General features: G+C 38.3%; 1 long non-coding RNA gene across 1 annotated transcript; it reads right to left on the bottom strand.

The window, feature by feature from the left end:
* Positions 1-17,374: 17,374 nt before the first annotated feature.
* On the bottom strand, positions 17,375-17,936 carry LOC147613171 (uncharacterized). The gene is made up of 2 exons (XR_015263374.1): positions 17,599-17,936; positions 17,375-17,517 (listed from the first exon to the last, which is right to left on the bottom strand). It is a non-coding gene; the product is annotated as an uncharacterized LOC147613171 (long non-coding RNA).
* Positions 17,937-27,601: the final 9,665 nt, after the last annotated feature.

Genomic DNA, 27,601 nt, shown 5'->3' with positions numbered 1-27,601 from the left:
GTTGCAAAAGATTGATTATTTTACCAACGTTTTACCAATGGATAGGAAAGTCTATATGAATGTATCATTCCTCCCCATTGTCATTCTTAAATAGTACCACTAACACCATAATTTTTAGATAATTTGGTAGAATCCCATTTCCCATTTGATAAATTGACCTTTAAAAAGTGTTAATTTACATGCATTGTTCTTATTTTTGGCATGGATTGTCCTTATTTTAGCTAGTTCAACCTTCCTTGTTGCTTTTCACTATCTAAACAAAAGTTGGAAACCCTCAACATAAGTACTATTGCATGACATTGTATGAAAATATCCACAATCATATTGCACAATGGATAAAATATATCTTTGCAAGCATAGTGGTATTAAAAAAAAACTTCAATGACTATAGATTATGAATATTATTTTAATAAAAATCCCATACTTGTGCTTATAAGATTATGGTATTTAGGAGCAAGCTTTAAAACTTCAACATTACAAAGCTCTTAGAACCACTAAAAGCATGTCATAGTAGCTGGTTAGCACTCTCGTGTTCAACTACATAAAAATGCCACACGGAGGAGGGTATCTCAAAGAAAGAGGGTGTTCAAAAACACTATTTCTTGTGCCTATAGGATTTTGGTGTTCAGGAATATGCTTTAAAACTTCAACATTACTAAACTCTTAGAACCGCTAAAAGCATTTCAGAGTTGATGCTTAGCACTCTCATGTTCAACTACAAAAAAATGCCACACAGAGGAGGGTATCTCAAAGAAAGAGGGTGTTCAAAAACACCATTTCTACAAGTTCACCAATTGGATATTGACCATGTTCAACTACAAAAAAATGCCACAAAGGAGGGTATCTCAAAGAAATGGTGTTTAAAAACACCATTTCTGCCAACTGGATATTGACCATAATAAACCTCCATCTTTTGACAACATATGGATATCAATATTTATTAGTCTCAACAAAAAGTTTAAACAATATTCATTTGGTGTATAACTCTTGCGACAACATGGCCTCAAGTGCTTCAAGTATGTGTCTTTAAGTTATCAAAGATGATGTATATGTCAAAGATATTTTGGTGTTTAGAGACACCGTTTTGAAGCTTCAGTGAAAACCACTTCAAATCACCAACAATAGTAAATTTCCATTAATCAAAAATATATGTTCAACACTTTTCATTACACACAACAAAATATTCATTTGGTGTATAACTCTTATAATCGCATGGCCTCAAGTGCTTCAAGTTTGTGTCTTCTCAAGTTATCAAAGATGATGTGTACCTCACAGAGATTTTGGTGTTTAGAAACACCATTTTGAAGCTTCAGTGTGACAACCACTTTTAATCACCAACAACAATAACTTTCCATTAATTAGAAATTTATGTTCATCAATTTTCATCATACACAACAAAATATTCATTTGGTGTATAACTCTTACCACATGACCTCTAGTGCTTCAAGTATGTATCTTCAGGCTCAAAGATAATGTGTATCTCAAAGAGATTTCGGTGCTTAGAAACACCGTTTTGAAGCTTCAATGACAACCACTTCAAATCACCAACAACAATAAATCTCCATTAATCACAAATATATGTTACACTTTTCATTACACTCAATAGCATGTTATAATCATTATTAATTTAATGTAGAACCATTGTGACCATCTACCCTACATTAATTATTTGTCTTCAAAATTTCTCAGAGAAAATGAATCTTAAGAACATGAATATCACTTTATTTAAAAGTCTAATAATTTGATATATGATACTTGTGTCCACTTGATCCAAGGTACTTCAATTCAGTGTTCTCAATTTATCAAAAGAAAGATTACACATATTACATCACCATGGTGCAACCCTATTATCCAAGTAAGCATTTCATCCAATCCCACAAACCAATGAAAGAATTTTGTCTATCCTACAAAACAAATTAAACCATGTATAAAATAATCAACCATTTCCTTAGGCATTATGACTGGGTGTCGATAGGGCCCGTCTACTCATGCAAGTTTTGTTTAGTCATCATTGTGTGTGGCATGAGGCCAAGGAGGCCTATGTATGTCTAGCCATAGGGGTCTCATCCTTTGTATTAGCAAAATGAGATACTAAATATGTGTTATCATTAAAATATCAATAAAAACCAATCAAACCAATCAAATAATTGTTCTTACCATACAAACCAATTATGTGTTATCATTAAAATATCAATAAAAACCAATCAAATAATTGTTCTTACCATACAAACCAATTTAATATTAATAACATTAATTGCCACAATTTTGGAATTAAGGATTCAAGATATATATCACATAATACAAGCCATTCAATCATATCAAATTATTACATAAGAAGATTGGAGCCACCGAGTTCATAGAGAACAAGCAATTGAAAATAGTTAAATATTGAGAAAATGATGGAGTTGATGGGTAAAGAGTTAATCAAGTAGTTGGCCTTATAAATAGGATTTTAGAGTTGTTCATAGATCCTACAATATAGTAATATATCCCTACATCCTCTTTGAGTGAGTTTCTAGTTAAGATTGTATTACCTTCGAAGTTGTGTTAGATAGATCTTGGCTTCATGAAGCTTGACCATTGAGCCTTTGAGTCCCAATTTCTCTACAAGCATTATGACTTCTCTCTCACCTTCTTCTACTTGAACTTCTTTGAGCTTTGTATTGTTGAGATCACTCACCTCAATTTCTTTTAGCTCAGTTTAGGCTACCGCCATTTCCTTGTTAACTAGACAATGCACTAGCTGACTACCCATCATTTGATCACTTGCACTAACCATATATTTGCTTTTGAGTGAATTTGATTATTTATTGGCATCTCTTTCATCTTCAGACGCTTCCACCTATATGAGCTCCACCACATCAACTTATTGCACAACTATATGTTAAGAGAATAAGACTATTCAATCTCAATAGTCTTGTAGTATCTTAAATTATATAGACAATACTGGGAAACCCTCCGTTGATATTTTTCCTTCTTAAGATAACATCATTGGAATAGGCCTTTATAATAGGCCTATGACCAAGAGGGCATAGGGGTCTCCTTGTGTAGAAGGATATTTCTAGCAAAATAGGAAAAATACCTCTTAAAGAAAAGGAACGTAGAGTCAACAACAAAGACTTTGTGTTAGGCCTATGAGAGGGACCATAGGGTCCCCTCATAAAATTATTTAAAGCTAGAAAGTAAACAAGGCATCCTTTAGCTAAGTCATTTAATAATAAGCCTATCACTAGGAATATCAACTTGATAGCAAGGCCTTTTACTACTACAAGAGACTTATGAGCGGGGGGGCATAAGGTCTCCTTTAATATCGATTTTGTCCACTGTCAAATTAGGAGCAATGCATTTCAAAAATAGAACTCTCTTTAGAATAGAATCCCTATGACTGAAAGGCCATAGGGTGTTTTACAATAACATAAGGATAAGACCTCTGTTTTGCATTAAGTTGTAGACAATAACAAGTTATTTCACAAGAGGCATAGGACCGGGGGGGCATAGGGTCTCTTTCAACACGCATCCCTCTAGCTTAAGGAGAAGACCTTCCTTTTGCAAGAGGGGTGTAGACTTGTTACAAAAGCCATTCACCAAAGACATGGATGACTAGGGGGGGGCATATCGAATAAGAGTACTCTCTTTGGAATAAGACTCCTATGCCTATGTCCGAGAGGCCATGGTATATTTCAACATAGGAAGAGCCTATGACCGGAAGGCCATAAGGTCTCTTGTCACACAAATCTCCCTAGGAAGAGGGAAATTATTAAGAGGGATGTGTCTTGCAAGGAAGTTCTTCTATTAGAGGTTTGTATTGAGAGGCCATAGGGTCTCTTCCACTAACATACAAGCACTGCCACATGCTATGTTTTAAGAAAATGAGGGCTAGACCTCTATTTTACAAGATGGGCATAGATGATAGGTTGGTTAGATCATCCACAAGAGGCCAAGGGTCAAGCTATACATCATGATGGCATAGGGGTCTATTCACAATAAGTTTAATAGCATATCATGATAGCAAGGCCTCTCTTTTTTAAGAGGGATGCAAATAATAGCAATGCCTCCTACAAGATGCCTATGACCAGGTGACATAGGGTCTCTTGGAACACCCATCTATCTAGTATGAGGGAAAAAGTCTGATGGGAATGCGTTTATTTTTAGCAAGGGGGTGTAATCTTGAAAGGAAGTCCTTCAACTAACATGTGAGCAAGGCCACATATGAAGATGATAGTGAGGCCATGCAAAAGAGGCCTATGACCGAGGGGCCATAGGGTCAACTGAAACATACATCTACATAGGAAGAGGGAAATACCTTTCTTTTTTGCAAGAGGGGTGCAATATTCTTAGCAAGTCCTTCTAGAAGAGGGATGTAGAAGATAGCAAGACCATGTACAAGAGGCCTATGACTAGGGGGCCATAGGGTTAGTTGAAACACACATCTTTCAGTACCATAAAGTCAAGATTAATCTTTTGTAAGATAGTGTAGATGATAGCAAGGTCTTTCACAAGATGCTTATGACCGAGGGACCTTAGGGTCACCCTAGCATGAGGGAAAGGCCTTCCTTTTATAAGAGGGGTGTAGAGTTGATACGAAGGCCCTTCACAAGAGGGCCATGACCCTGGGGGCATGGGGTCCCTTTCAACACACATCTCCTCTACTCTTAATAGATTTGTGCCTATCACACTAGGAGACTACTCTCTTTAGAATAAAGCAAGGCCGCATACTATATTTCAATAAAATAAGCACTAGACCTCCCTTGTGGTGCAAGAGAGCATAGCCCTACCAACACATAGTAGGCATGTGGAAGAGCTTGAAGATAAACTGAGTATATGGGAAAATAGCACAGCAGCAAGGAGCATAGCCCTACCAACACATAGTAGGCATGTGGAAGAGCTTGAAGATAAACTGAGTATATGGGAAAATAGCCTCTGTTGTGATGCATGTGAGGGGCAAGAGTTTCAGGATCGAGGTGAAGGCAATGACAAGCTTTCAAGTCAAGAAGGAGATGGAGATCAACATGAAGTAAATGTCACAAGAGGGACAAAAAATGAAGACATTATAACAATTTTAGATTAGATGACATGCTTGTAATTTTGTACCAGGCTCTTTTTTAACCAATCTTTATTTAATTGAAATCTTAATATTTTTGCAAACTGTAATTTTTTTGTCTAGCGGTCTAGTGTGAAAAGGCCAAACTTTAAATTTTAACTATAAATAGCCAAAGGTGCCTTCTTTCTCATTTTCATGCGATAGAAACCAAGCACGAGCTCACACTATCACATGGCTACCCACTTTGACAACTTCTGTGAGTTCCTCTCCACCACCCCGTGGGTGGGCAAGAGCGAGCTCTTTGTCATGTTCTCTCGTGAAGTCGACTTTGAAAAGTCGCTCGCCCTTGCGTCTTAACATTATGAGACGCAGATTGCATACATGGAGCAATACTTGGCTCCCCACTCCATCTCCTTTCCCCATTGCCCCAATGATCGATGGGTGCCTATTGAGCTGCTTAAGTACATTCAACAATATGCATGCCCCTACATCCAGCACCTTGAACGCTTCATCAACATATGCATCCCCACAGGAGCTTACTGTACCTTCAATAAGCAGGAGGTGAAGAGGTTAGGGAAGGGCAATTTAGGAACTAAGTTCCTCTCGTGGCTCGCCACTTTTGCGTTCCTCATTAGCAGGCGATGAGGATTCGGATGAGGAGGTAGAGATGCCTGCATTGCAGTTGGCAGGGTATTTGAGGGATGACAAGGAACTAAAGGCAGTAGGAACGAGTGCTGGTGTAGAAGAGCAGCTTGCATCAAAGCACTTTCCAGAGGGTGCACAATCTGCAACTGAACAGCCCACTGTAGTAGAAGATGCGGAGCCATCTTCCCCACACCAGGAGAGCAAGGTGCTACCAGAGCTTGAGATCAATCTCTTCAAGCACCATTGTGGTGGAAGGTGAAGAATACTTATTTCTTCATGACCTTGAAAAGAAAGCTAGCTTGAGAATGGATGAATGCCTGGGCATTATATGCACACGATGTGAGGTGGACCTTGATACGTCTAACCTCGGTCCTCACCTAGATAGTGCTATATTACCCCTTGGAGAATCTATCACAGAGACAGTTGCTTTGGTCAAGGAAACTGTGGTTGAGACCACGGATCAAGCCCTAGTTCCAGAGGAGGAATTCACAACCTTACAAGACAAGCTAGAGGCTGAAAAGGATACCCTTGCTGCTGGAGCAATGGAGGATACCCTGCTACTGGAGCAATGGAGGAGACCAAAGCACCAAAAAAGGATGAGGCTAAGTCCTCGATTAACCTCTCCGCCCCCACAGCACTTTGGCAAAAGAAGACATTGAGCAAGAGGTAATAATCGACCTTTTACAACCTAGAAACATTTGTAATTATGTATAGAAAAATATTTTGATTTTTCCTTTGATTGCAGAGGGTGGTTGAGATTGACGCATTTGTTGGGAGAGGCGGCGGCGGGCAGCAGCAGAGACCAAGCCAAGGTCCATGGACATGATGCTGCGTTGGCGCTATCTTGGTCGACTTCCTGTGGGGATGGCATCGCCATTATCCATAGGTACCACACCCCTCAATCTGCCTTCACTCTCTTCTTTTTGAAAGCCCTCTCTAAGGTGCTCTGTGTAGCCTCTATGGCACAGAGCACCAAATGTATAGTTCTAATTAAAAAATCCCTTGCCTTCGATGTTTTTGGTTCTGGATTTAGGGGTAAGCTTCTTGCTCGTATAGGTTTAGCCAAAAGCATAGACATAGAGGATCCTCAAGAAATAGCCCAATCACTCCTTGAGAACACTCTGCCCAATAACAAGAGAAGGAAGCTCAATATTGTAAGAAAGCTTTTGTAAAGATGCTGTATCATTTCTTATTTTATGAATACAATACAATTTTTGCAAACTTATTTTCATCAAGTATATTATTGTTTTTTTTAGTTTGTACCATCAATGTTTTTGTGAATGCATCAGAAATGACCTTGGGAGTCTGGGGGAGTAGTGCCAAAACAGCTTCTCCAGTCCTTTAGGAGCGATTCTAATGCATTAGATGATAAATAATGTATTTTTACACATGATTAAAGATATTTTTATCTTGTAAATTATTGTTTCTCATAATCAATGTACTCAACTTGATTATAAATGCATCAAAAATGATTTTGAGTGGCTGGGGGAGCAGTGCCAGAACAATGCGAATTTTGAGCCTGCACCGCTGCTGTAGAGCCCAAATTTGCACTGTTCTGGCATAGCTTCCCCAGCCCTCCAAGAGCAATTCTAATGCATTGGATGATAAATAATGTATTTTTATACATGGTTAAAGGTATTTTTATTTTGTAAATTACTATTTTTATAATTAATATACTCAACTTCATTATAAATGCATCAGAAATAATCCTGAGTGGATGGGGAAGCAGTGCTAGAACAGTGCGAATTTTGAGCCTGTGCACCACCACTGCATAGCCTAAATTCACACTGTTCTGGCATAGCTTCCTCAATCCTCCAGGAGCAATTCTGATGCATTGGATGACAAACAATATAATTTTACACATGATTAAAGCTGTTTTTATCTTATAAACTATTGTTTCTCACAATTACTGTACTCATCTTTATTACAAATGCATCAAAAATGATCCTGAGTGGCTGGGGGAGCAGTGCCAGAACAATTTTGAGCCTACAGTGCCGCAGAGCCTAAATTCGCACTATTCTGGCATAGCTTCCCAGTCCTCCAGGAGCAATTCTGATGCATTGGATGACAAACAATATAATTTTACACATGATTATAAAGCTGTTTTTATCTTATAAACTATTATTTCTCATAATTAATGTAAACTTCATAATAAATGCGTCAGAAATGATCCTGAGTGGCTGGGGAAGCAGTGCCAGAACAGTGTGAATTTTAAGCCTGCAGCGTCGATGCAGAGTCTAAATTCACACCGTTCTGACACAACTTCCTCAGTCCTCCAGGAGAAATTCTTATGCATTGGATGACAAATAATGTAATTTTACACATGATTAAAGCTATTTTTATCTTATAAACTAATATTTCTCACAATTAGTGTGCTCAACTTCATTATAAATGCATCAAAAATGATCCTGAGTGGCTGGGGAAGCAGTGCTAGAACAGTGCAAATTTTCAGCCAGCATCGCCACTGCAAAGCCTAAATTCGCACTGTTCTGGCATAGCTTCCCTAGTCCTCCAGGAGAAATTTTGATGCATTAGATGATAAACACTATATTTTTACACATGATTTAAGATGTTTTTATCTTATAAACTGCTATTTCTCACAATTAGTGTGCTCAACTTTATTAGAAATGCATCAGAAATGATCTTGAGTGGCTGGGGAAGTAGTGCTAGAACAGTGCGAATTTTGAGCCTGCACCGCCGTTGCAGAGTCTAAATTCGCACTGTTCTGGCATAGCTTCCCCAATTCTCCAAGAGCAATTCTGATGCATTGGATGATAAACACTATATTTTTACACATGATTAAAGGTGTTTTTATCTTATAAACTACTGTTTCTCATAATTAGTGTGCTTAACTTCATTATAAATGCATCAGAAATGATCCTGAGTGGCTAGGGGTGAAGTGCCAGAACAGTGCAAATTTTGAGCCTAGCCATATTCGCACTGTTCTGGCACAACTTCCTCAGCCCTCCAAGAATATTTCTGATGCCTTGGGTGACAAACTAGCACATGATAGACACTCCATGTTAAACAAACATGATGACACCGAGACATTGTAAGAGAAACTTAAAATTTTAATTATCAAAAGGTAGGCTTGTTACAAAGGGGGGTTTGAAACAAAAGAGTTGCTTCAAAAAAAAGTTTAACATCTAAGATCTCTAGATCGTGTCTCGCTTGCCTCGAATGCGCCGAGCTAGTTGCATGTCCTTAGCAGATATGGTAATCCTCTTTGCATGTATTGCAAGGAGGTTGGTGTCTTCAAAAAGCCCAAGGTAAGCCTCGGAGGCTTCTTGCAATGCTTCAAGGGCAATCCCCTGCACATGGAACTCTGTTCTATATTGTTGGAGAATCTCCTTCACTGTGCGAGCAAAAGGGGCTCTTCTTATGAGCAACTCAGTGTTCCTCTGATAAAACTTGATTTCTTGTAAAGCCCTATGCCCTTGGCGCATCCTTCTCCTTGCAGCTCTCTGTGTTGTGTTAGTGCGTTGGCGAGATTGGGACTTCCTTGGCTTGAAGAGCTTGACCTTTCTACACTTGCGCGCACTTGCAGGAACCTTCTCTTGGTCTCTCTCATAGTCTGAATCCTCCTCATCCTGTTGCTATGGTACCTGTGAATCAAGTTCCTCCCGAGTAGGTAGGGGACCCTGTCCTGGTAGGGGACCCTGTCCTGGTATAGTAGGGTCTTGCCACCTATGGTGCTGTGCAATGTAGGAATGTTTTCACCAACCCAATCGAACTGCTCATCATTGGCCTCTCTGTCTTGATCTCTGGGGGGTGGCTGCATTGTGGGGTCTTCTTCACACGCTTCCTCCCACTAGAAGGGCCTGCATGTGTGTGCGCTGGTGTTGCTGTGGGAGGAGGGTTGTACTCTGGTGATCCCATTGGGCGTGTCCTAGAATCCAAGGGGTCACTCTCTTTTGTGGTGTTGCCAGTATGTGGTTGTTGGGTGCCTTACACTGTGTTTTGTGAAGGCATGGTAACACGTGCGGTGTTCTTGTGCGTGGCATATCCATGTACGACTACGCTAACACGTGGTGATGTGCTGGTGAAAATGAAGTGAGAAAAGGAACTATTAATAGTTTTTTTAAGGGAAAAAAAACCTAACTAAACTTATTTTCTTAGCCTTATTACATCTAGATTTATGTTGGTGCGTGCACAACCCAACGCCTCCCTTGTCTCCTCATTTGTGCACGCCAAGCACCATGCCTATGGGGAGCATTGGTCTACAACCATTCAAGCCAAGCATGACTTTTGCAGCCTTACGTGCCTCTTGCACAAGCTTAAAAAAACCTAACTAAACTTATTTTCTTAGCCTTATTACATCTAGATTTATGTTGGTGCGTGCACAACCCAACGCCTCCCTTGTCTCCTCATTCGTGCACGCCAAGCACCATGCCTATGGGGAGCATTGGTCTACAACCATTCAAGCCAAGCATGACTTTTTGCAGCCTTGCGTGCCTCTTGCACAAGCTTATATTATTGGGCCCGCTCCCTAACCAATACCCTTCCAAAGTTTGTGCGATAAAACCAATTGAACATCTCTTGTAGATAGTTTGTACGTGTTCCTCCTACAGAAGCTCCACCTCCATGTCTTGTATTTTTGAAATAAACCCCTCCTGATTTCTCCATCCCTTGGGTACTCCACATGTCGAGCGATCCATACTTGTTCATGAAATACGTACCATGCGCATAAACTATGTGCTGTACACATGACAATAGAATTTAATTAGAAAAAGTCAAGGTTAAAACACCAGTTTATTTTTTTACTGTACAACTTACCATATAGTGTGTTACTTTACTCTCTCCCCAAGCACCACTTTTGGTGAATTCTATGATATGTTGTTGGAATGATGCTCGTTCTTGGGCAGTTGTGCTACTTTGACTCATAATGCGAACCATGTTATTGAAATTTATCCAAAGCTATTTGCGCATATTTACAAGAGCTGGCATTGGACAATCTACACTTGTGATGATTGCACACAAGTCTCTCTAGAGTCCCCAAGTCTTCTTTGAATTCTCTATGTTTGCTAGCTTCTCCAAAATCTCCTTGCCTTTGATCCAGTCATGGAGACCTTTTGAGCAACCTTGTATGACATACCAGAGGCCTGCTTATTCACTCCAATTTTCACGTTTTTGCCATGGCAGCCCAGAGAATTCAAAATATGCTCTAATTTACCAAGGGCTGCAACTTTCCTCTCTTGTGTAGGCATTGTGAATGCATAATCGATATGGCACTTAAGCAATCGATCACAGATTCTCATGAATCATGAAGTGTGCAAAAGTGAATATTCTTTAGTGAAAAATTAATGATGGGGCTTCAATTTGAATTCCTGTTTGGTTCTCCTAGCATATCATGAAACATGACACCTTCCACCCATCTTGCATTTGGTTGTTCATCATCAGTTGACTCGGTTGGATCTACTGCATCTTCTTGTTGCTTGTTCCCTTTCTTGGGACCTTTTGAGGCATCCTTTCCAACAGAACCAACCTTCTGTATACCTTTTTCATTTGTCTTTTTCTGCCTAGGAATATCAATCTGAGCATTGCAGTATGGACAAGGCCATCTTGATGTCGCGCCTTGAGCACAACCCATCATGCATTTAATTGTCTTCAAGTCTCCCCCAAGATGCCAATCCACCTTGAACTTTCCTATGTTTTCCACATCTAAAAGTTGACCATCAATTTTCTTTTTGATTACATCTGTTATCCAGGGAGTCCTTTCAAACATCCATGTCAATATCTCATGTGTCTCCTTCGATACCTCAAATGCACCAAGCCACCAGACCTCTTTCTCAGATTGCACACTAAAACTTGGTTTGGTAGTCTTTTCCCATGCACAAATCATGGCCTCATTCATAAGTGTAATGCTCATACGTTCTAGCTTCCGACCTTTCACAATTTGGCACTCATCTAGCTTGAGCACAAATGAAAGTGTGCTCCCCAAAACTGCAAATAAATGGTAATTTGCAATATTCAAAACAAAATAATCGTCTTCATTTTCTACTGAAAAACATGAATAGTAGCAATTGCAAGTTCTCACCAAGACCATAGAACTTCAGCTTGTTGTAGTCTCTCAATATGAACAAAGATGTTATTGTAAACATCATAGTGAAATTCTATACTTGTTGTCTTGATTTTCTTTCTGCTCGACCCTGTGTCTAATGTTAGTGTGTCCTCAACGTGATAAAGCTATCCGATAGGTCGCTGCACATCATCATTATTGATACACTTGACATTGTGAATCACCTTGAGTGTAGGAAATAAAGTGCCAGTGATTCCTTGTCTTAGAAATGCATCTTTTACAACCAGACGAATTGCTTGGTACCCTTTCATACTGATTCCAGCCCATCACAAGCATGTTGAATTAATGAAGAATCGATGGAGGTGGTAATCTCGCTCACTACATTGCTGACAACAGCTTGGCATATTTTAGGATAATGAGGGTCAGTAATAATTGAGAGAACATACTTGGTATTCAGAATGGCTTTGAACAAATCCTTCCATCCCTCTTCATTAGAACCACACACCTCTTGCAAAAAATTCCTAGCAGAATACAAATCATGACTATTTTGTTTAAATCACTGAGTGCATAATGAAAGTTTTACTTACTTTTTTGTACGAATTCTTTTCTTCTGTGCTCCACCTTTAAACGTAAGAGATTCTATAATCCTTTTCTTCCGTGCTCCACCTTTAAACGCAAGAGATTCTATACCAGCCAATGTCTTTTTGCGTCACGAGCACCATTTGGCATTGCTTTGAGTCGTTTGATAAGTTTCTCTAGCCTTTGAATCTTTGCATCCTTCTCCACATTCTCTGCAAGGATCTCTTTCATTTTATCTGATGATGTTTTAAGTCCTTCTTGACATTGTAAAAGGCTGAATTGTGATGCTTGCAATTGAGATTGGAGAATATGGGTTTACCAAGCTCCACTTGTAGAGTCAATCTTCTACAGTATCCTAACAAGCCAAGCTCTCCTTCACCAACAAATTGCATAAAAAATGATAAATTGCGAAAAGGAGGGTTTTCTCTTAATGGAGGGTCAACTGGATAGAGATGCCCATCAACCCAAAGATCTACATTTTTCTCCTTAGCTATCCTACGAGCCTGGACAGATTGTGCATCAGTAGGATGAGTTTTTTTAGAGCTGCCATACTCTTTAGGAATACGAATGTGTAAATCAACCTTCTGTTTTCTAGCTTCACAAGGGGCTCTACACACAGCTCTTGCAAAGGCTCCATAGCTAAGCAGAGAAAGAAGCTAAAGTAAAGAGAGAGAGAGAGAGAGAGAGAGAGAGAGAGAGAGAGAGTGAGAAAGACTGTTAAAACTTTGCTGTTTTGCAAGTTTAACACAAATCCGTTTTTCTAAGTAGAAATGATCTTTTTGATATACAAATATACTAACATGGAGTTTTTCATCAATAAATTACATTTATGAGAAAAATTAAAAAATAATAATTTTTGGGGTTCCCACAATTTCGGGATCTGACAGTTAGTTATGTTTATGGGGTTGTGGAGACCTGACAGTTAGTTATGGATGTACTGGCTCCTGACAGGCTTCTGACGTGACCCTTCACTTACAAGCTTTTTGGAGGGAAAAAATTATTTTCATTATACATATTGGTTGGGTGGTGTTTTTTCCACCTCAAAATGTAAAAAATAAAAAAATAAAAAAAATTACTTTTTGGGGCCCACCTAAATACGAGAATGTTTTGTTGATGTGGAAGGGAGATATGGTCTGACATCACCACTCTTCTTGAAAGCAAGTGGACCGAATAGCCACTATCGGTTTAAAAAGAGGCTTTTGACCATGACTTACAAGCTACCCATAGTTTGTGGTTTACCCATGTACCAACCAGATTGGGTGTCCTAACTTCATCCACTTTTATGGACAACCCAATCTCATTCCCACCTACCATTATTGGCCAGCCTTAATGTACATCCACTACTTATTCCCTATCTTAAACCATGTGTAAGAGTCAAAGAAAGTAGACCAAAAAATGTCGAAGAAAGTAGTGTGTTGGAGCTTTCACTGGACCAAGCTTCTACATAGGCCCACCTTTTGTCCAATTTCGATGCACATAAACTTGTAATAACCATGGGCTCTGCATGTAATTGACACATTAGGCACTATTCATACACGAACCTATAATGCCAACCCTTAGGTACATCCTTGGATGGGGGGACCATGGCGGCCCATGGTATGACCCATCACTTGGACCTTTCCCAAATCACTAAAAGCCTTCCTTAGACTCATCGTCAACTACACTACCCATTCAACCCACCTTTCATGTATCCTAAGTGCTCGACACTACTGAGTCCCTCGAGCCATAGAGGCTGGCTAACTCCCTTACACAATTGTGATGCATAACCATGCGTAAGTCTACTGCCAGGCCCCTAACAAAGTAATGATCTTGACTCCCTAAGAAAAGGGATGTTAAGTGAATGTTAAAGAAAGTAGCAAAGAGAGTCAAGAAAGCAATTGAGTTAGAGAAGGCTTTGTTTGGAGAAGTTTGCACGTGCAAACACACCTTCTGTCCATTTTCAGCATACACATTCTATTTCACGATGGGACATCACTTGTTTTTCCACTTCTCGCATCACAAATACATGCACCTGTAACCAACCTCATTGATGCCAAACCTCCAGGTATATCTCTCTCGATGGAGGAGCCATGGTGGGTGAACCATTACCTAGAGAACCCTTAACCTTGTAAGTACCTCTAACGAGCTTCTATGCCTATATCCCAATTCAACACCAACAAGACCTCGCCCTAACATATTCACCAAGAAAAAGCCCAATGTCTAAGCATCATGCTACGAGATCTAGGCAGAATACCCTGTCACACCAATCTCCACCCACCTATGTCAATTATTTCCTTGGGGTCTTGGCACTCATTCCAAACACATGGCACAAATTGCTTCAATTACCTCATGTTGGAGGGTCCACACCACTTCCACAACCAAGGGAGGCTCGGCATGGAGAACCTCTACATCGCCTATCACTTTCCATTGTGCCTCGACAAGTTGCCTGCCTTCAAGACTGCCCAAAGCTGCCCATCACTTTTCCTTACATCTGGTTATGAATTAGTCGACGAACTACCCACTTAAGCTCAACCGTCAACTCCATGGTGTATCCTGGACCATCTAAACCCTTGACTTCTCAACCGTCGCTTCACCGCTGACTTGGGTACGAGGATACGATCACCATTAAGAAGAGGGATATATTAACCACTCTATTGCTTAACATGGTTTTGTCTGCCGGCCTATTGTAAGGCATCTTACCATCTTAACTCACACGAATGGACACTTAGCTCTATAAGCCAACGCTGGAACATATAAAAAACCTTACCACGAGCTTAATGTCAAATAGAAAAGTCTATGTACTTAGTGTACATAGTTACTTAAGACTAGTAATAATGCACATAGTTGCTTAATAGTGTATATGTCAACTATGTACTTAGTGTACATAGTTACTTAAGACTAATATAAGAGACCAAACTATTTTTAAGTTTGGTCCACCTAGTGTGAAAACTAGTCACTTATATATTATATAAGTCATTTTTAACAATAAGCAATACACAATCATTTCCTTATAATAGTTTCTTGTAAACTCTCTTTCTTCCCTCTTCTTGCTTGCTTGTATGCTTTTGAATTCATGCTTGCTAGATGGATGCATACTTGAATAGGTTTAATTGTAAGGATTTTCTTTTTTATTAGAATAGATTTGACTGTAAGGCTTCTCTTTTTGATTAGCTTTGTCTTTCTCTACTTTTTGTGAGAACCATCATAAAGATCATCTCTTTCTACCTTCACCTAAGCATTTAGAGCTCTCCCTTCATCCCTTTCATGGAACATTCCAATGTGACTATGAAGTGAGGACGTAACAGACGCGCTAGTTCATCCATATGGGAAGTTGAATTTGTGGCTCTAAGATAAAAGCCAATGACACATGCTTCGACACGGCTAAGGTAAACTCTTGACTTGAATAAAGAGGGAGGGAGGGAGAGAGAGAGAGAGAGAGAAAGAGAGTTAGATAGAACTAATATATATATATATAATAAATATATATATATATTATATATTATATATATATATATATATATATATATATCTTTTTCTATCTCCCCTCTCTCTCTCTCTCTCTCTCTCTCTCTCTATATATATATATATATATATATATATATATATATTGAATGACCCCTCGAAATCCGCACGCAATTTCAAGAATATTTTTACCGTGCTTTCGAGCCATAGATCCACGTTTTACCCTGGTCGTTAGATGTCTAGCCTCACAGAGGATCAGATTTTAACTTTTGAAAAATCCATTTATTTTTATGTTCCTGCTGCTTCCCGAGATAGTTCCCATCTTAGTTGGAGATACGAAAGCAAACAAATAGATTGTTGTATTGTAATATGTTTTCTAAAATCAATATATTATATAAATATATATATACATAATATATATGTATATATATATATATATATATATATATGTATGTATGTATGTATGTATGTATGTATGTATGTATGTACACACATATATATATATGTATCCACGTTTTACCCTGGTCGTTAGATGTCTAGCCTCACAGAGGATCAGATTTTAACTTTTGAAAAATCCATTTATTTTTATGTTCCTGCTGCTTCCCGAGATAGTTCTTATCTTAGTTGGAGATACGAAAGCAAACAGATAGATTGTTGTATTGTAATATGTTTTCTAAAATCAATATATTATATAAACATATACATACATACATATATACATATACATATACACACACATATATGTATACACACACATATATATATGTGTGTACACACACATATATATATATATAGAGAGAGAGAGAGAGAAGACATTAAGATAAGAGAGAAATAGTAGAATTAGTTCTTTTTTAATAAGCCTTTTTTTAAGGAGGTAAGATATGAGAGAGAGAGAGAGAGAGAGAGAGAGAGAGAAAGAGCCATAGATTAAAAAATAAAAAATAAAAGAGCTAGAGCGAAAAAGCGAGCGAGCAGCGAGCGTAAAAGAGAGAGAGAGAGATAGAGAGAGAGAGAAGGGGAAAAGAGAATTGGTTGTAAAAAAGTTTTTAAAATTTTAAATGGGAAAAAGTTCCTCCCTTAAAAAAAAATAAAAAATGAGAGGGAGAACAGGAATCAACGCCGGTATTCGTCTTTAATTAAGGGAAAGCGCCGAGCGTCCAATTAAGAAAAAAATTTAGTGTAATTTTCGTCGCTCAAATTAAGAAAAAGCAGCAGCAATTTTGCTTAACCATGAACTTAAAGATTCAAAATTTTAACATTTCCCCATTGAGCTTGAGGTCATCCTTTTTTTTCACTGGTTAAAAAGAGAGTTCATATCTGACACTGGAATGTGCATTTTTTTGCAAATGTGACGCGTGCATATAAAATGCAATGCCTCTAGGCTCTAACTGCTAGCTCAGTGAAACACTGCCATGTTGTAAACGCTTTGTCTTCGGACTTCCTTCAAAGTTCAATGTATAAAAAATGTTCTGAAAAATTGTGGTTGTAAAAGAATCTTGATTTATCTGTGATCATCATTTAAACATGTTTTAATCACAACTGCAGTCTACACCCATTGTGAGAGAGAGAGAGAGAGAGAGAGAGTGTCAAAACTTCGATTAGGGCCAACAAAACATGAAGAGAAACACTCGTCTGAAGAATGTAAGAGCTGAAGAAAGCACAGTAAAAGATTTGCATTGCTGTTTTTTTTATTATAGATAAGAGAGGCATAGCTACACTTCTACACATGCCTGATTACATTATCGGGTGGAAGTCGCTTAAGTAGTTAAAACTGCAGCACTCGATTAACCTCCTGTCAATAAATGAAACAAATCTGTGAGCCGAGTCCTAATTCTAGTAAAAATTATAAATAAACATGGAAAGGGACAGTTACCGTTATCAAGGGTGGCCGCCTGGGCCCTTGCCACCATGTCCACCTGGGCCTTTTGGTCCTCCGGGGCCTTTGGGACCAGGGCCTTTTGGTCCGTGAGGCCCTTTGGGACCTTTGAAACCTCCATGTCCGCCCGCCGGCCCTTTGGGGCCTTTGAAACCTTTTGGTCCACCATCAGCATTGGCCTCCCTCAGGTTTGCAATCACCAGGAACAGCACCAGCATGATGCTGGCCACCACCAGCAACGCACGCTTAGAAGAGGCCATGGTGTAGTGGCTGGCTAGCGTCGACAACAATCCCTCAAAAACACACTCGCCTGAGTCTTTATTTATAATACTCCCGTCGAACATTAGATGTTGTCCGTCCACCCACGTTCATGCGCACATGTGCTGATGTGAACACGTTAATACTTACACATGTGAGGCTACACACCGACACACACGCTGCTCCGGACTCCGAGACTCTAGATGTTTTCCATATTTCTACGGCTTGTCAGAACTGAGCAGACACGCGCATGCCTGGTGATTGCACTCACTTTTTCTTCCCTTTTACTAAAGATTAGAGATTAAAGAAGAAGCAGAAGTCTTTCATGATTCGATCTCTCAGTCTATCAGATCGAGGCGCCTGTCGCACCGATTCACCGACTGTTCTCAACTTCAAAGTGCACAGAATCACATGCTCCTCTCTTTAAACTTTACAGCTACAAAAACATCTTGCAACAAAACATACGGGCTTTTCCCACGGGACTAAAGCCTGAAAGTGCCCGGTTGCCAGCTTGTAGGACCCCTTTGGCTCATGCAAGGGGGGAGGCGGGGGCTCAAACACATAGGGATGTGGAGTGGACGAGCATGGAGATGTTGTCGTCTCAATGCAGGAGACGTGTGCGTGATCTTCATTCAATCGTAACAGGTGATTCTCGTAGATGTATTAACTCCATGAGGGGAGATATGGAACTAGGAGTCTTGGCTGATTTCTTAGTCAATTCCTGATGAATAAAGATTTGAGGTGGGCCAATGTCACTGGTGGTGAGTTGAAAAGTAATCTCAAAACTCATTGGTCTAACTTTTAGGCTTGTTACACAAATCAAGAAATAATGCAACACTTTTAAGGCAAGAACCAATAAAATTTATAGGTTTTTAGTTATAAAAACCAATCAATAATGAGATTTTGAATAGGGAAACAAATTATACTCTAACTTGTCTTTTTTTTATTACTTGGAAAAAAAGTTTTTCTCTAGCACTCCCTACTTGCACCCCCTTACCTTTCTCCTTTTCTGCACAAACTATCTTGTGGGGCTCCATGTCACTTATCAACTCGGCTAAAAAGTGACCCAATAATTTTCAAAAAGAATCTCTCCCCAAAAAAAAAGCTTTACTTCCCCAAAAGGCTTCTTATACCTACATATTATCAAAATATGTTTTTTTAAAGGTACTAGCATCATATTTTGCTCCATAATCTCCTATCAAGCTTGAATGCTTATGTTTTCTTCCCATTTTGTCTCTCGATTCTCTTTAGGAAGAACCTTTCTTTAGCCTCCCATGTCTTTATTTTCCTACCTGTACTCTTTACTCCTACCAATATTCTCTATAGGAAGAACCTTTCTTGATTAGCTTCCTATGTCTCTATTTTCCTACTATTACTTTTTCTTCTTTACTCCTTATATCTTTCTTTCAAGGATTTATTTCCTTCTCTCATCATATTCTTTAGTTTTTTCATCCACATTTTTGTTTTTAGGGTTAAGGAAGAATTAGACCTTTCTTCTTTAAGCTCTTCTTTATAGTCCCTACCACAATACCACAATACACCCTAAGGACTACATCTCTTCAATATTTATGCGTAATATGTTGAGGAATATAACATCTAAGAGTCTTATACATCAATCTATAAATTCTAAGATCTTGGCAAAGCGGTCCAGAAAGAACTATGCCTCTGACAACATCCAGTAGTCAAATAAGGAGGATCATTATAAGGGCAATAATATTCGACAATCGCTCATCCTTGTATAGGTTACCATGATCCACTGTCTTGAGTAATACCTATACCTCCGATCAATGGTAGCGCAGTCGAAAACTAGAGGCTCTCAAAGTGTCAGGCCAGGGCAACTTAATCTACACAATAATGAGCTAAGGATAAAAGGTGCTCGAATGTGAAGGCTATCATGTCATCCTCAAACAAGCTGAGAATAGAAGGGGCTTGAATGTGAAGGCTATCATGTCATCCTCAAACGAGCTGAGGATAGAAGGTGCTTGAATGTGAAGGCTATCATGTCGTCCTTGAAAGATAACACAAAGACTCTATATAAATAGGGCTTATTACTTCATTCGAAAGAGAAACCAATAAAATACTACAAGTTTTGGTTCCATGCAGTGCACCATATGATAAAAATTCATATAATATTTTCTAAACCTGGCTCAACCCTGATACTAGCTAAGACCCCTATCCCTCTATCTATGTTAGCAGAATCACACTAAGGGTAGAGTGACTCATTCGAGGCCTCATATCATAATGTCCTAACGTAAGGTTATTCTGTGATCTCCTCTCAGTTTGACTAGAATAATCCTTACATAAGAAAAAGACGAATGAATCTTCTAGGTGTTTTCCCCTCATAATTCTCGCAAACATGCCACATCAAGCAGTTCCCCAAGGTTTAACAAGATGTCCTGATGCCTTGATTATAAAGGAAACTCTTCTATCCTTATTATGATTTACTAATTAAACTACTCATGCCAGATTTTTCTTATTCTGATAACACAAGTTTGTTTCATAATCGGGTCTACCCAATTGTTAACCATTTTTTTACTTCGACTAGAACCATAGGCTTAGCCTAGCCCTATCCAATCCCATGGGTCTAGCCTTTCACCCACCATTGGACCTATGGAGCCAACCTTAAGCTTGAACCTTAAGCTAGGGTGTGTTCGTGTGCACGTGAGCATGTTGATCTCGCCCTCCGCACATCCCAATGTCTATACTTGAGCATTCTTGTGATTTCCCACTAGTTCTTCTTAGTGTTTTTGTCATGCAACAGTGGCGTGCAATGCCAACCCGTCAAGATCAAGCTCTAGATCAAGGAGGGTGGCTGCTGGAGCATTTTAACCCATGACACATGGTGCCCAATTTAGACTATGCATGGTGTTCCCTCCTTTCGACCGATCTACTAACTTGTCAGGTTCGTCCCAGGCTTTTCCACCATTACCTTAAATATGGCCAATATTTGGAAGGGTGGTACCCCATATGTGGTACTCAAGTGTGTGTGTGTGTGTGTGTGGTTAATACTAGTGCGAGTATTGAATGAGATGTCGCACTAGGGGTGTGTGTGTAGCCGAGTGAAATCCCTGTGTGCAACTAGGTATGGGAGTCGGGGAAGGACCTACTTATCTAAATGGAAATTGCCACTTCACTCACACACATCACATAAAAATAAGTTCACACATGCACTCCTTTGAGAAATAATCCTTTCAAAAGAAAACATTCATCATACAACTCTTTTTGTAACATGCATATATCATATGTCCATGTCACATATCATATATCATAAGTAACACATTAGTGTTACATCATGATCATAAATCTCCTCGTACCATTCCTACGATCGTTAGACTAGGGCGGTATGCACCAATGAGCCTCAACACTCCTAGACCACTGTGATGGGGAGCTGTGCAATGTCTCACATCTACCTCAACACAAGTCCCAATAAATAATCCTAGGAGTTTCTTCTATTGGTCGTTCACCTATCCTAGAAGCACGGACACTCAAGGTACCGACATCAAGGGTCATGTATGTATAGTACCAGCACATATACATAGCCATCAAGCACTACCCTACTCGTTTCACTCTAGAGTCACTTCTTATCCATCACACCAATCGTGCCAGGAGCACACCTATGTTAGAAGACGGAGAGGGGCCAAGTTCTCGCATGACCGCCTTCATGTGATGCACCCCTACCAACATAGCAATCCATAAACCTATGTGGTACCTTTATAGGCTTCCACAAACGACACATATACATCACATGAATATGGTATTCCAAACAAATTAGTAGAATTTTAATCAAAGTATACCATATTCATATTTGAAGCAGTGTAAACCATTGCAAACTCGACGAGACATCACAGCTCTCTAGTAAAAACTTTGAGCAAATCAAATTCCTCCATCCATAACATATCCTTGTGAGGGTTACTCAGAATTCTTCTCTTCTTAGGATCATCTCCATGTGTCTATCTCATAAGTCATTCCAATCAACTTTGCTTAAGGTCCTTTGCATACAAAGACGATCATTCTAAGGTCATTGGCCTACTTCTCTTATTCGGGGCGGCTTGACTTTTTATAGAAAATCTATAAGGATATTTTATTTACTCTTAAGGACTTCTCTTCCTTGAAGGTCCCTTAAAATTATTCCAATCTTGATTTCGTTAGTTTATTTCCCTTGATATCTTCTTTAAAAATCTTAGGTATTTGGCCTCTTTGAATTAAGCACATCTATCCCTACTTTTCATTGTTTTTGACATTGATCCTAGTCCTTATTCACCATCAAAAGTCATTTAATTTATCCTCTATTAGGGCCTTTGAGATCTTTCTAACCCTACACCTGATTAAGGTACTTTCAATTTTTTTGATTTATTTCTCTCTCTAAAAGTACATTTTCCTTGAGAGAGACTGATCTAATCTAACCATATTTGATATAACTTGATTTTCTAGAGTCAGTTCTAGGGCTTTGACCTATTCTTGACCTTAATCCTGCATAGAAGGTCACTTCTCTTTCTCTCTCTAGAATTCTCCTTCTAGAGTTTTCTCTCTCTAAAATTCTTTGGTTGAACTTACACCAATTCTCAAAAAGAATTTTAAATATTACTCCTGACGATTCCTAATTAAGCTAAGATATTTTTTGCATCTTAATACTAATTAAATCTCTCTCTAAACCCTAATTTTAATTTTTTCTCTCTAGGCCTAGGACCAACCCTAAATTTATAAATAAAATCTAATCCTTCTAGCTACATCCCTTCACTGATAATTTACCCTAAGCACTAATCTAGACAAGTTGGACTTATCTCAATTTGAGAGCAATTAGACCACTTATGTCTCTCTGAAAATTGATCTATCCTAAGGCTATCCCCATAATTTAATTAAATGATAAATTAATCTATGCCTAGGAAGAAACCATCCCAACATATCATTTTCTAAGGTTCAAGATAATAAAAAGGGTTCCATGATTTCCTAAGGTTCTGCTATGGTATGGGCATTAAATTAAAAGCAAAAAGGATAAAGGTTAGACCTTAGAGGCCTTTGTTCTTGAAAAATGTACATAGATTATTTAATTACATTCCTAGTTTAATTAAAATCAAAGTTATAAATTTTTAAAGGAAAAATAAGAAAATTATAATTTGTGAATAGTAGAGTATTGTGCCTTGCAAATTTAGGGTTATGGGCACTCTGCAGATAAAATATGCTGTCTCTTCCTCCATTAAAGCCCCACAATTTTTTTCTACAGTTTCCAAGGTTATACAAACTCCAAATTGCCACCTCTTATACCTCAATTGACTATTTTAATCCTTGGTAATGTAACTGTAATCTAATAAGTAATGCATTGAAAACTGAACAAAATGTAATGTCCTAGCTTACAAGAAAAATTTGTAGATTTCTCATGAAGGGGGAGACCTTTTTATATTTGAAATTGATGCTTGCATGTCTCTCACATGCACCGTTAGTCATCTCAAGTTGGTAGCCCACCGTATCTTTATGTAACTCCACTTTAATCTTCATGCATCTGTAACTCCACTTTAATCTTCATGCATCTGCTCAATTTCGTGCACTCATCCACCTTACATGCATCCACCCATACATCTAGCCAACTAATACATCCATGATAGTTCATTATTCTCATCTCCACATTCATTACTATTTTCCTTCCAAAAATTACCCCTAAGGTATCTGCACTCACCCTTCAACCTTCGACTATTAATCTTTAATCCATTCACCCTTGAATTTAATTTAATGTCCACTCTATTCAAATCCTTTGCCAAGGCTAATGCACACATGTTCCCTTGTATATTTGATGGAAAATTATCACTAATTAAATTCTCTAAAAACACCCTTTTATTTCTTTTTAAATTTATTTCTAATATGATTTTTATGATTTCCCCTCTATTTTTAACCGTAATGTGTAGAGAGGTGCACATATAAATTCCCAACTTATTATTATTATTATTATTAATCTCAATTTGTAGGGAGGTGCACATAAAAATTCCCAACTTATTATTATTATTACACATGGTAGCATGATTATTGATATTACATTTTATTTTCTAATTTTTCAATTTCTTAGTCTTTCAAATTTCCATTAAAAATTCTCATCTTATCAAATTTTCATATTCTCTCCCTAGAACAAAAGTTAATTTCTCAACTAGAAACTCTACAAAGTCAAAAATGTGAAATATCTCACAAGCAATTTGAAATCTGAGTGCACAACAATTGTGATGAAGATTAATTCCCCATGTTGGATGTAAAAATCATTGATTGTTGCTTAGGAGTGTGCTTATGCTTAGTGCTATCAGTTTGGATGTTTTGTTATACTTTTACACTTTTTCTAGAAAGTCCAAGCAAAGCCTTGTGGGATTTACTTCGTCCTCTCTGTCATCATGGTCTATAATAGCTATGTGGATAGGCACGATGCCCCTATGCTATTTAGATTTTTCCTCGTGAGCCTTGGCTTCTCATCAAGATTATTTTTTCTTTTCAATTTCATTCTTTCTTATTTTCTTAGCCAAGTGGATGGATTCAAGTTGCTCATAGGAGAGAGGTCTATAGAACTTTCTAAGTTTACTCTCATGGAGGAATTCTTCTATTTGAACTTTATCGAATGTTTGTAAGTAGACTACTCCTCCCACATACATTTACATAGATTCTAAAAGAACCCATTTCTCTTAGTTTGAGTTTTCTTTTGTTTTTCTTGAGGTTATAGAGCAAGACCAAGTCTACTATTTTGAACCTCTTAGTTTTTATGTTTAAATCGAACTATCTTTTCCTCCTCTTCTTTTTAGTATACACGCTCACCAAAGAGTGTAACCTAGTCATATATCTAGTTTTTCAAGTTCAATGAGTCATTTAGAAAACTCATGGCTTGTCCAATCCATTTGTTTAGCTACCCTTAAGATTGGGATCATGAATTCCATAAGGAGAATTACATATATCTCAAAGACCAAATTATAAGATGTATTCCTTGTCGACCTCTTATAGGTGGTTTGGTATGCCTATAAAGTCAATGAAAGTTCATGTTCCTAGTTTATTTTGGAAGCTTCAATTTTTTTGGTGAGTGCTACACATAAGATATTTTTGCTCGTCGCGCTGCTTATCCATTTGTTTACAACCATAAGACCTTCCAAGAGAAACTCCACCACACATCATTTAAGAAATGAGTCCATAAGTCACTTATGCGCTCAAGTGGACATCCAAACCTTGTGATGGCGTTCTCATAAAGGAATTTGGCAGTCATCTTGGCATCATCCTTGATTGTGGACTTAGCCTTAACCTATTTTGGTTACATAATCCGTAGCCCCACGATGATATATAATGCTTGCATGCTTTTAGCTGGCATGACTAAAGTGTCAACAAAATACATTTTCTATTTAGTAATAAATGGTCTAATATATATGATTGGTTGTAAAGGCATCCTATCTTAGTGTTGGGGTATTGTGAAGCACTAACACTCATCACATCTTTTGACATATTCCATAGTATCTCCAAAGAGTGTTGGCCACCACAACCTGGCATAGAGGAATTATTGAGCGGTGATTTCACTCATAAACTATTCTCTAGTGACTCTTACATGAGCTTGTTTAAGTGTACTCATCCTGACACACATAATCGGGCATAGAGGAATTATTGAGTGGTGACTTCACTCCCAAAGTGTTCTCTAGCAACTAGTGCATGAGCTTGATCAAGTATATCAACGTACTTATCCTTACACACATAAATTCTTAAGATATTGTCTCTTACCTTTTTATAGAGCTACCCTGAGATGAGCGTGTAAGGGGATATTGCCTTCACAAGTTGTCTCTTTCTTTTGAAGGATATTGATTTCTCTAACGGGAATAAGTAATTTCATAGTTCATCTTAGCACTAGGCTAATTTGGAATAAAGGAGAATCTTTGAAAGATCACCCTTAACTCCCCTTGATGCTTCTTCACTCAAAATTCTCGATAAGTTTTGTCATCCCTTACCTGTGCTCCCTTAAGACGGTAAAATCAAACTTGAGAAGGAGTAATAGCCACTTGTAATCTACCCCATGATGCATGATCACTAGGTAGAGTACAACTTGATGGTCAGTCTAAAATACAAACTTGTTTGTCAAAAGATAATGGCAAAGATTTTTCATAGGATAAACCACTGGTAATCCTTCTCTCTCAGTGGTAGTATATTTCTTCTCTATCTAGTTCAATTGTCTATTGGTATAGCAGACTAGGAAATCCAAGTTCTTTTCTCATGGTTAAGTTAATATGCATCCTTTGGCATAAGCTGATGTGTCAATGTGCACATGGAAGATAATATCCCATCTTGGTGATCTCAAAATATTGGAGTCAAGATTAGAGCTTCTTTTAGCTTGTGGAATGGTTGCTCACATTCATCTATCCATATGAAATATACCAAAATGGCATAAAGAAGTCTAGTAATTTTTACATACATAAATATGAATCTTTTGTAATACCATCTATGCCCCATAAAACTTTAGATAGCCTTTTGACCTGTGGGTCTCTCGAGTTCTAAAATAACTTGAATTATTCCTATCGCACACTGCATGCCTTGGGATTCTACCATGTCTAGCCTGAATTTACACTTTTTTAGGTTCAGACACAGCCTATAATATTGGCACCTCTTGAACACTTGTCTTGCAGATGAGAGATATGCTCTCTTCTCAACTTTGAGTTCACAAAGATCGTCCCATGAAGATCTCTAAGAATCCTTGTAAGCGGTGGTGGACATCAATTGTTGAAACATAGTTGGTGTGTTTGTATGTCCAAACGGCATATATGCAAATGTCCCATCCTATGTAGAAAATACAATTTTATGTTTTTCTTTGGGATCTATGGATACTATCCATCTAAAAAGCTATAGACTCTTTTTTTTCTACCCTTTCAAGCACATGTGTTAAGTATAAGAAGGTAATGGATAATGATCTCTCACCATGGCTACATTTACCTTTTTTCAGTTCAAACACCATGATCTCTCACCATGGCTACATTTACCTTTTTCAAGTTCAAACAACATGGCTACATTTACCTTTTTCAAGTTCAAACATACATACCTTGATGTTCTTCTTTGGTACTATGACCATTGGTGATACCCAATCAATGTGCTTGATTTCATATATGAAACTTGCTGAAATAAGCATATCGACTTATTCCTTAATGATTATGGAATAGGTTTCATTGTATGTGTAAGCCTTTTGTGTTTATTGGCCTCGCATTGTGGCCTTGCACTATCCACAAGTGGAATCGTGTGTTGGTAGACTTTAGGAGAGACTCCCTTGAGATTTGAGTAACTCCAAGGGAATACATTTCTATACTCCTTGATTAACTCTGTTGTGATTATGTCTCCTCTCTTTATGAGTCAGGTTTGTAGAGATCCAAACCTTTTTAGGCTATTCCCCTAGTTGTGCTAGGTCAATTTATTTAGTGTCTTTAGGTCCATCATAAGATATCCCTGTTTCTTTTGGTCCTCTCTCTTTTTGGTGTACGGTGTGCACACCTTCCTATAATCACTATCTTGAAATGTGAAGGGACTCCTCATCCTTTTCTTGTTGGTCACTAACTTTGGAACTAAACCCTTGGGATTCTTCTTTGACTTATCCCTCATATATAGCTATGTTTGATCTTCTTCATCCAGGCTTGGATGTCTTTTGGAGTTGACTGAGGCTAAATTTATTTGATTATCTTCTACTAAGATTTTAGCAATTTCCAGATCTATTTTTAAGACATTAAGACATGGCATCTTTGTTAGATCCTTCCAATTTTAA

The sequence above is a fragment of the Cibotium barometz genome, chromosome 44, assembly GCF_041138505.1.
Source record: "Cibotium barometz isolate CiBa-2024 chromosome 44, ASM4113850v1, whole genome shotgun sequence".
Classification (NCBI taxonomy): domain Eukaryota; kingdom Viridiplantae; phylum Streptophyta; class Polypodiopsida; order Cyatheales; family Cibotiaceae; genus Cibotium; species Cibotium barometz.
Note: the sequence above shows the minus strand (reverse complement) of the source record. Positions and strands in the feature narration are given on the sequence as shown.